A 9,508-nucleotide genomic window follows, 5' to 3' on the forward strand; every position below is an offset into this window, starting at 1 on the left:
TGGAAACTCCTTGGAAACAGGGTGGCTGAGTCAGAATCAACTCAACTGTACTTAACAACAACAAAAATGTATTGGTTTGGAGTCATCCTGGTGTGGAACCATAGGAAAGCAATGGACCGCAAAGTCGGTTTGAACTACAAGATTGGTGGTTCCAACTCAACAGCCGTGCCTTGGAAAGCCTACACAGGGTCACTGAGTCGGAACTGACTCGACAGCATTAACAACAATAACACAATGGGATCCACAGTGACTTTCTTCAATGGTTTTCATGAGGGTTATATGAGATACCCACCTAGAGTGCTTAGAACACTCCCTGCCATTAGTAAACGCTCAGAGAGGTTAGCTATTGTCACTTTTTCCTCAATGTGGTTGAAAGTATAGACAGAGAACTACTTTCGTTTGAAAATCCCTTTTAGATTTGGTTTATTGATACCAAGGTGCTTATATTTTCTACTAGGGACCAGGCCCCCATGTCTTTCATGCTGAGATGGAAGAGACTCCAAACCCTCTTGATTGGGAAGGCAGTTTAGATGTATTTGTGTCCTGATCTCCAAGGGAATGCCCCAGATTACAGAATCAATTAGAAGTCAGCAAAACAGGCCATTTTAGGTCCCAGGCATCTTTTCTATTGGCTTATATCTGCGTGAACTCCTGGGAACAGATCAAACAGTCAATGGGATACCATTCTACGGTATCACTGTCCCTTTCCAGGGGCTGGAAGGAGGTTCAGGTTTACCAGGCAGAGATGAAAGGCTCAGAAACTCTTTCATTGCCAGTCTCTCTAGCCTCTCTGCTTAGCAAGAGCTAGGGGAATATTCCAGCTACTATCTACTGACTGCTTTTCTTTTCCAAATGAAAGGATAAAAGATTGCTCAGAGATCCAAATTACAGCTGCAAACATAATACAGGTCACTACAGGCTCCAACCATTGTGTTTACATCTCAAGGAACGAAATGACTCCTACTACTTAAAAAAGAAATCAAGAAAGGAAGTCGGCCTAAATAGTTAGGAAGATACAGCTACTTAATGGGGGAGGGGGATAGACGTGTTCTCTGATTTGGAAAATTAATGTGGAAAAAAGCAAGTAACTTTCATCCATTTAAAAACATACAATGGATCTGTTAGCTATAAAATGGCCAGGTACCTGGCTTTCAGGCTACCTGCTTTTAAGCCAAATTTTTGAATACTATTTTATATAAATATATGAGTTTAAATGGATTTACAGAAGGAATACAACTTGGGAAATAGTTTATGCTCTTAAATAGGTTACCTGGCTTCACTTTTCCTCTCAGACTGTTGTAATGTTGAAGAATCATCTTAGAACTCAAGCATCAGACACGATATGCCCAAGGCCGACAGTAGAGGTGAACATCTGGGCTACCCCGGTGGGCCGGGCCTCTTTTGGATTTAACAGGATTGTTCAATCAATCTCAGAATGTTCTGCAACCCTTCCTTTCTCTTGCAGTGACATCAGGCACTAGAGTCTGCTTCTTGTCCCGTTATTTCTCAAGTCTGGCTTTCCCTTCCCTCCTTGTAGCTTCCCTGTTCTTCTACCTCACGGGGTTCTTCCTCCCCTAGTCTCCAAAGTCTCCCTGCTTCCTTGCTGTCCCTAAAAATACACACAAATGGTCATATTGTTAAAGGTACAAGGGGGATTCCAAAATTTCACAGGAAAATTCCATTATCTTGTAATGCCATTTTCCCATAACTTTTGAGTTGCACTGTATCTACTTTTAAAACGGATTGTGCAACCGTTCAGAAAACACCTTTCGTTAACAAATGTGAAAAAAAGTCACCATGTATTAGGAATCCATGTAAATGTCTCAGAATCTAGTTGGTGAAGAACATGAGCTCTGGGAAGAGACAAACACAGGCTTGCTAGCTATATGACCTTGGACATCCTTCCTCTAAGATTAACTGCCTCATCTGTAAAATAGGATGCCACCTTTGGCCTCAGAAACTTATGGGAAGGATAAAAAGAGACAATATATGGTAACAATTAGTTCCCATTATTGTTGCTATTATTTTTCAGAAATTAGTTCTAGGTGCCTAGCCCTTGACTTGTTATATTGGGAACACTCATGTTCCCATCATGGGCCATCACTACCCCATTAGGTGACCTGGAGTAATTTAACAAAAGGCACATTTTCTTCCAGTGGACCTCTGGCTCATTGTTCCTCTGGCCAGGTGTCTTTGTACCGTGACTAAACCGCACAACCACACACAGTGACACCCTTCATGCCTCCCCTGCCTCGTCCCACAGTGATCAGAACCAGACGTGGAACTCTAGCAACAAAAGCCTCGGCAGAGTCAGGGGATTGGTCCCCTCCATCTTTGTACCCAGACCAGGGAATAGGAAGCATTTCCCATTCTTCTCTTGATGTACCCTCAGCTTCTCCAAGTGACCCCTTGCCTGGGAGCCCTGGTTGTTCTGTCTTGGCTGGATGGGTAAACTCAATTTAAAGAGACGGAAGAAGGGAAGCCTACTTTGGTCCACGTCCAAGCAGAGTGCTCCATTCAGTTTTACTGATAATAAAGTCAGTATTCTGATCCTATCTGACTCTAATTTGAAATTTGGGTCACAATTAACTGGCCCTAAACAGCAGTTGCATTTGGAACAAAGTCTTTTTATTCCCAATTTCTCAAACTTTTAATATCAGGCCTCTGTTTTCAGAGGGTTAAACAAGCTTATCAATTACCAATGAAATGGTCAAAAGATCTCAAAGAGATACCTCCTGAATGAATGTCCCTGAACTGTGGACTGAGGTGGACATAGTGATAGCTGACACATCAGACTGGACTACAGCAAGCAGGCAAAACCATTCTTCCACACGCACCCTTTTCTGTTATCCATGCAGCCAGCTGCCCTCTGCCAGGATAAGATGACACTGTCTCTGGATAGCATTAGATGAAAGAGCCTCATCAATTCTGAATTAGCTTTCACAGGCCTGACAGTAGACCGGAGATCCTGATCCCACTTCTCATACTGGGGCTCTGAGCTGGGCATGCCCACTGTCCTCCCCCATGCAACATGTAACAAAAATGTTACTGAAAATACCTTTCTTTTGTGGATGCCTTTCCATTTTTTAATTCAGTAAACACGAAGGCTATGCCTGACTATAGTCAGATGCCTGTGGGTGGTTCGAACAGCTGCCCGCAGGTCAACTGTCCCAGAAAGTTTCCAGCTTACTAGCTTGTAGCCATTTTCCCATCTAAGGCTGCCACCTCCATCTGGGATGCATCAGGCTCAGCCGGGGCTGCAGGGAAAGGGGACAGGGAGGGGGGCGTAATCAATCATTACTAAATTTGCTTCGCAGGGAATTCTTCCATCCATCTGGTCTTCTGGGGAAAGAGCAAAGTGTGGGGTGATTCACAGCGCTCAACTTAGATCGTTCCTCTTAACTCCTCCCTTCTTTTGTGTGTGGTTAAAAAAAAAAAAGCCAAACCGAAAACACACATCCATACACACAGTCCGCAGTCACAACAGCAACAAAACCAGAAGCCCCACGGAGTTCGCAGGAGGTGAGGCGGCAGTTATGCCACCTGCTCAGCTTCTCCAAACTCCAAACCTTCACAGGGAACTCGCGGCCCCGCAGCCCGGCGCGGCCCGGGCGGGTGGCATGTCCCTTTCAGGCCGCTTTGCAGCACTGTGAGCGGCTGGCATAAACGAGGCTGCAGGGTGACAGCCTTTTAACCCAGGGCAGGCGGCCAAGTGGCACGGCTGTCCAGCAAATGCCTGAGACGCTGACAGCTGGCGGCAGACAAGGGGCACGCGCTTGGGGGGTGGGGGGGACTTGATGCAGGGGGCCGCGCCCCCAGCCAAGGGTGCGCCCAACCTACAGGAATGGGAAGGGTGTAGGGGGTGGTGACCACAGCCAAGGGTGGAGAGTAGGAGCCAATGCCCAGGGTGCCAGAAGTGGGGTACGCAAACCCCACGCCGTTCCCTTTGTCCAGTGTTTTGCTTACACTGGGGTACAGGGCGCCCAGGGCCCGCGTCCCCCGGTGACCCCTGCTCCGGCCGCAGCCCAGAGCCCGGGTCCCGGAGTCCGCCCCCCAGAGGAACTCCCCCAGTAGCGCCGCTGCCCGGCTGGAAGCTGCTCCCGAGCCCGGGCAGCCCCGCGGGGTTCTGGGCGCGGCGGCAGCAGGGAGCCCGCGCCCACTCTGCGCCCAACTCTGCAAGCCCCGCGGCAGGCTCGAGCCGCGCAGTCCTGCAGGGGCCGCGGCCACGGCTCCAGGCGGCCCCGCGTGTTACCTGCAAGGAGCCGGAGCCGCGGCGGCATCTCCCTCCCGAGTGCGGAAACTCCGGCCGCTCTCCGCGGCCGCCGGGAGCTGGCCAGGGGGAGGGGCCGCCGAGCACCGCCCCCTGCCGCGCGTCCGCCCGCCCGCCAGCCCGCGGCTCCCAAAGCGCGCGGGCGCCCCTTTCTCACGCCGGGCCCGCCCCCTCCTCCTGCCACGTTCACGCCGAGGCCGGCTCCCTCTTCAGACCATTGGTGGATGCTCGGGTGACGTCGGGCTTGAGGGCCCTTGTCGTCCGAGAAGGAGGTGCTGGAACTGACTGGCTCGGCGGGAGACGACAAAGCGGAGTTGTCGGCTAGGTTGTGGTCGCCTCGGGACGCGGAGTAGAGGAAGGCCGAGGGCAGGAAGAGGCGACACCTGCCTGCCCCGAGTGTAGCGAGCTGCGCTCTGCGCGTTTACCGCGGGAAGCTGGCGCCCCGGAGCCGCAGCTGTGCGCCGTCTGCGCCGAGCGCGGGTGTCCTTCTCCCTCCCTGCTTTGTACTGCGGCGCTGGAGCCTATTTCTGGCCTGTCTCGCGCTTCTCCCGCTTTCTAAAGGACTGCAGCTTCCCTGAGGGAAACGAAGCTGGATCAAAGCAACAAAACTTTAAACTTCTTCCTGCCTGGGAAGAAATTGTTTAAAACGTGCATGGCTACACTTTTCTGCTTTTTAGAATAGAGCTGAACCTGTGATTCTAGGTCCACGGCTTTGTGGATCCGGCTTTTTGTTTTTCTCTCTTTTAAAACAAATCCCTCAGGTCCTCTGTTGTTGTTAGATGCCATCAAGTTGGTTCCTACTCATAGCGATCATATAGGGTTTCTGAGGAGCCGCTGGTGGGTTTGAACCGCTGTGGGTCGGAACTGACTCGACGACACTTAACAGCAACTGGTCCACAGCACCACACCAGACGTCCTCATATTCCTGGCTAACCCACAAACCAATACCGGCTCCCACCAGTAGTTGAGTCCCCTGGAGTGGGTTAGACTCATAGCTACCCTGTTTCCGAGAAGTGGCTGGTGGGTTTGAACCACGACCCTGTGGTTAGCTGTCCAGTACTTATCCTACAGGGCCAACCAGGGCTCTGACTGCCTGTCCTTAAACCTTCAATGTATACTGGACTATCTCTCTCTCCCCCCATTATAGCCGATTACTTTGCTGCTTCATTCACTCATTCATTCAAATGACAGACTTTCTGCTACTCTACACACATGCTCTTCAGGAACATACTCTTCTGCGTCCCCTTCTTAACTGAAGTTGTTGAAAGAGCTGCCTGCCCTCATTTTTCTAAGTCTCCCACCTCCCTTTCATTCCTTGGTTTCCACATTCAAAATTTTGTCACGTAGTCACCAAATAAGCCCTGCATCACTAAATCCAAGGGACACTTTCTTCTTTTATTTTTATTTTTTTGACTGCTCAGCAAAATTCTTTCTTCCTCCTTAAAATGATCCTTTTTAACTGAAGAGGCTCTCTGCTCTCCAGAGTTTCCCCAGTCTCATTGGTTTGCTTATCTGCTTCTGGATAACCTCCAAATCACCCATTTCTAAGGTCTCAGCACTTTCCTTGAACTCCACAAATACATTTAACCCACTGCTAACATTTTAACAGATATATCCCAAACGTATAACTGGTTCTTACGCCTGAGTTCCACACTTTATATGAAGTTTCTCAAGTGTTGAAGAGCAAAGATGTCAGCTTGAGGACTAAGGTGCACCTGACCCAAGCCTTGGTGTTTTCAATAACCTGATATGCATGCAAAGGCTGGACAGTAAATAAGGAAAACTAGAAAATTTGATGCATTTGAGTTATGGTGTTGGAGGAGAATATTGAAAGTGCCACGGACTTTCAAAAGAACAAACAGATCCGTGTTGGAAGAAGTGCAGCCAGAGTGCTCCTTGGAGGCCAGGATGGCCAAACTTTGTCTCTCATTCTTTAGACATATTGTCAGGAGGGAGCAGTCGCTGGAGAAGGATATCATGTTTGGTAAGAAGGATATCATGTTTGGTCAGAGATAAAGAGGAAGACCCCCAACGAGGTGGATTGACCAAGTAGCAGCATCGATGGACTCAAGTGTGGCAACAATTGTGAGCTTGGCCCAGGATCGGGCAGTGTTTCATTCTGCTGTGCATAAGGTTGCTATGAGTCGGTACCCACTCGATGGAACCTAACAACAACAACAAATGGGGCTGTTTGTCAAGCATCTCAAAAGGAACTCACCCAGAATTGAATGCATGATTTTCCCATCACTTATACCTCCTTCTGATTTCCCTGTAATAGTGATGGCGCTGCCATCCAGCCAATATGGTATATGCTCTGCTTTCATTCCTGGCAGCTAACAGATCACCAAAATACCTATTGAATTTGTCCACTGTTTCCATTTATTCTTGTGGTGTGCCATCCAATAGATTCCAACATGTAACCACCGTGCATAGGGTTTCCTAGGAGCGGTTGGTGGGTTTGAACTGCTGATCTTGCAGTCCAGTGCTTGTCCTGCAGTGCCACACCAGAATATTTTCCATTTCTACTGTTACACATTTGTTGTTGTTAAGTGCTATCAAGTTGGTTCTGACTCATAGTGACCCTGTATAGGGTTTCCAAGGAGCAACTGGTAGATTTGAACTGCTGACCTTGGAATTCACAGTCCAGTGCAGATCCTACGGCGCCATTTATACCAAGGAAATAGTCAAATATTATGCAGCAGTGTTTGATTTGTTGCTTTACTGATTGTCTCTAAACTTAAGACTGTGATGGAGAAAATGTTAATGCTGATTAAATGGAAAAGTACGCTGTGTTTAGTACATCAGCTGAAAGAAGTTTCAGTTAATGAATTTAATTTATTCAAGTGTGAGAAATAGTTTGACAGATTGCATATCAGATTTAATCAGAAATAGTTTAACAGATTGCATATCAAATGTAATGAGGGAAGAGCTGATTTGAATGCAATTCTGTTTGTCAAATCATGGTTGAACTGCAAACATTGGTGCAACAACAGTTTGGCAAAAATAAACCAACCCTTTCTGTGTGACTCAATCCGTGGTGGGATTTACAATAGAGTAATTGCACATCTTAAAATAGTACACCTAAAATGGTGAATTTTATGCTATTAGAAATTTTATCTTAATTAAAAGAAAAAGAAATGATAGAGTATCAAAAGGTGTGTGAAAAATAGAAAAGATAATGGATTATTTTTTTCTCTTATTTTTTTAAAGCTCTATTGTATACAAGGGAAAAGGGGAATCAGGAGGTTGTGGCAGACAGAGTCCAGGATCTCAGGATTAGGGTTGTACTAAGATATGACATCTCTTGCTAAATGATGAGCTGGAATGGAGAAAAGCTATGGAAATTGAGAGAGTGGAGGAGCTTTTATGGTCAAAGAGTTAGATAAATCCTGGACTAGGAAATAAAAATCAATACCATGTTGAGTATAGGCTATGCTAGTCTATGGGAAAGAAATCAAATGCCTTAATACATTGGGCACATCTCCTACACAAACCTCTTTAAAGATTTATATGGTAAAGACTTGGGTGCATCTGACCCAAATCACGGTCACTCCATGTGGGTGTGAAAGTTGGATAATAAGAAAGGAAGACAGAAGAAGAATTGATATGTTCAAAATGTGCAGTTTGTGAGAAATATTGAATATAACCTGGACTAATAAGTCTTCAAAGAAATAAAACCAGAATATTCCTTAGATAGGAGGATGACATTCCTGGTGTGGTGCTGTGGGTTAATGCGCCAGACTGCAAAGCAGTTTGAACTGCAAGGTTGGCGGTTCAAGTTCACCAGTCACTCCTCGGAAATCCTATACAGGGTTGCTATGGGTTGGAACCTACTCAACGGCACTTAACAACAACAGGAGGATGACAAAACTTTGGTTTATGTTGGGTACATCATCAGGAAAGATGAACTGCTGGAAAAGAATATCATGTTTAGTAAAGGAGAAGGCCAATGAAAATGAGGGGAATCCTCAATGAGAAGGATTGTCACAATAACCACCGTGGGTTCAAGCATCCTGAAGACAGTAAAGGACTGGGCAGCATTTCCTTCTGGTGAATGTCAGGTCACCATGATTAAGTGCCGAGTTGACAGCACCTAACAAGAACCGCCACTCATCTGTCAGTTTGTCCTAATGTGGTGGCTTGTGTGTTACTGTGATTCTGGAAACTATGCCATGGGTGTTTTAAATACAAGTAGGGTCACCCATGGTGGGCAGGTTTCAGCTGAGCTTCCGTACCACACAGACTAGGAAGAAGGAGAGACGAACTACTTCCCCAAAATTTAGTTACTGAAAAACTTATGAATAGCCATAGAATACTGACTGTCAGTACCAGATTATCGAATATTGAAACATGATGAAGAGCGCCAAAATAGTGTCAGATATAATGCCAGAAGATGAGCCCCTCAGGTAGGAAGGCAGTCAAAATGCAACTGGGGAAGAGCTGTCCCCCTCAAAGTAGAGTTGACCATGATGACGCAAATGGGGTAAAGCTTTCTAGACAACATTTGCTGATAAGGCACAACCCAAAATGAAGAGAAACAGCAGTAAAAATCCACTAGTGATTGGAAAAAAGGATGTATGAAATATGAATCTAGGAAAATTGGAAATTGTCAAAAATGAAATGGAACGTATAAACAGCAATATCCTAGGCATAGGTGGTGGCTGTGTGCTGTGAAGTCGGTTCTGATTCATAGCGACCCCGTACAGGGTTTCCGAGGCTGTAAATCTTTACAACAGCAGAAAGCCTCATCTTTCTCCCATAGAACAGCTGGTAGTTTTGAATTGCTGACTGTGAGGTTCGCAGCCCGATTCGTAACCACTATGCTACCAGAGCTCCTTATCCTAGGCATTAGTGAGCTGAAATTGACTGATACTGGCCATTTTGAATCTAACGATCACGTTGCATTCATCATCACAAAGAACAAACATACCAAGATCAGCCATGATGTACAATGCTGTCTATGGTAGGATAATATCCATACGCCTACGAGGAAGACCAGTTAGCACAACTATTATTCAAATTTGTGCACCAACCACTAAAGCCAGTGATGATGAAATTGAGGAATTCTGTCACCTTCTTCAGTCTGAAATTGATCAAACATGCAATCAAGATGTATTGATACTACAAATTGAAATACAAAGGTTGGAAACAAAGAGGAAGGATCAGTAATTGGAAAATATGACCTTGGTGATAGAAACATTGCTGGAGATCGCATGATAGAATTTTGCAAGACCAATG

Source organism: Chrysochloris asiatica, unplaced genomic scaffold, assembly GCF_000296735.1.
Source record: "Chrysochloris asiatica unplaced genomic scaffold, ChrAsi1.0 scaffold00029, whole genome shotgun sequence".
NCBI classification, from domain to species: domain Eukaryota; kingdom Metazoa; phylum Chordata; class Mammalia; order Afrosoricida; family Chrysochloridae; genus Chrysochloris; species Chrysochloris asiatica.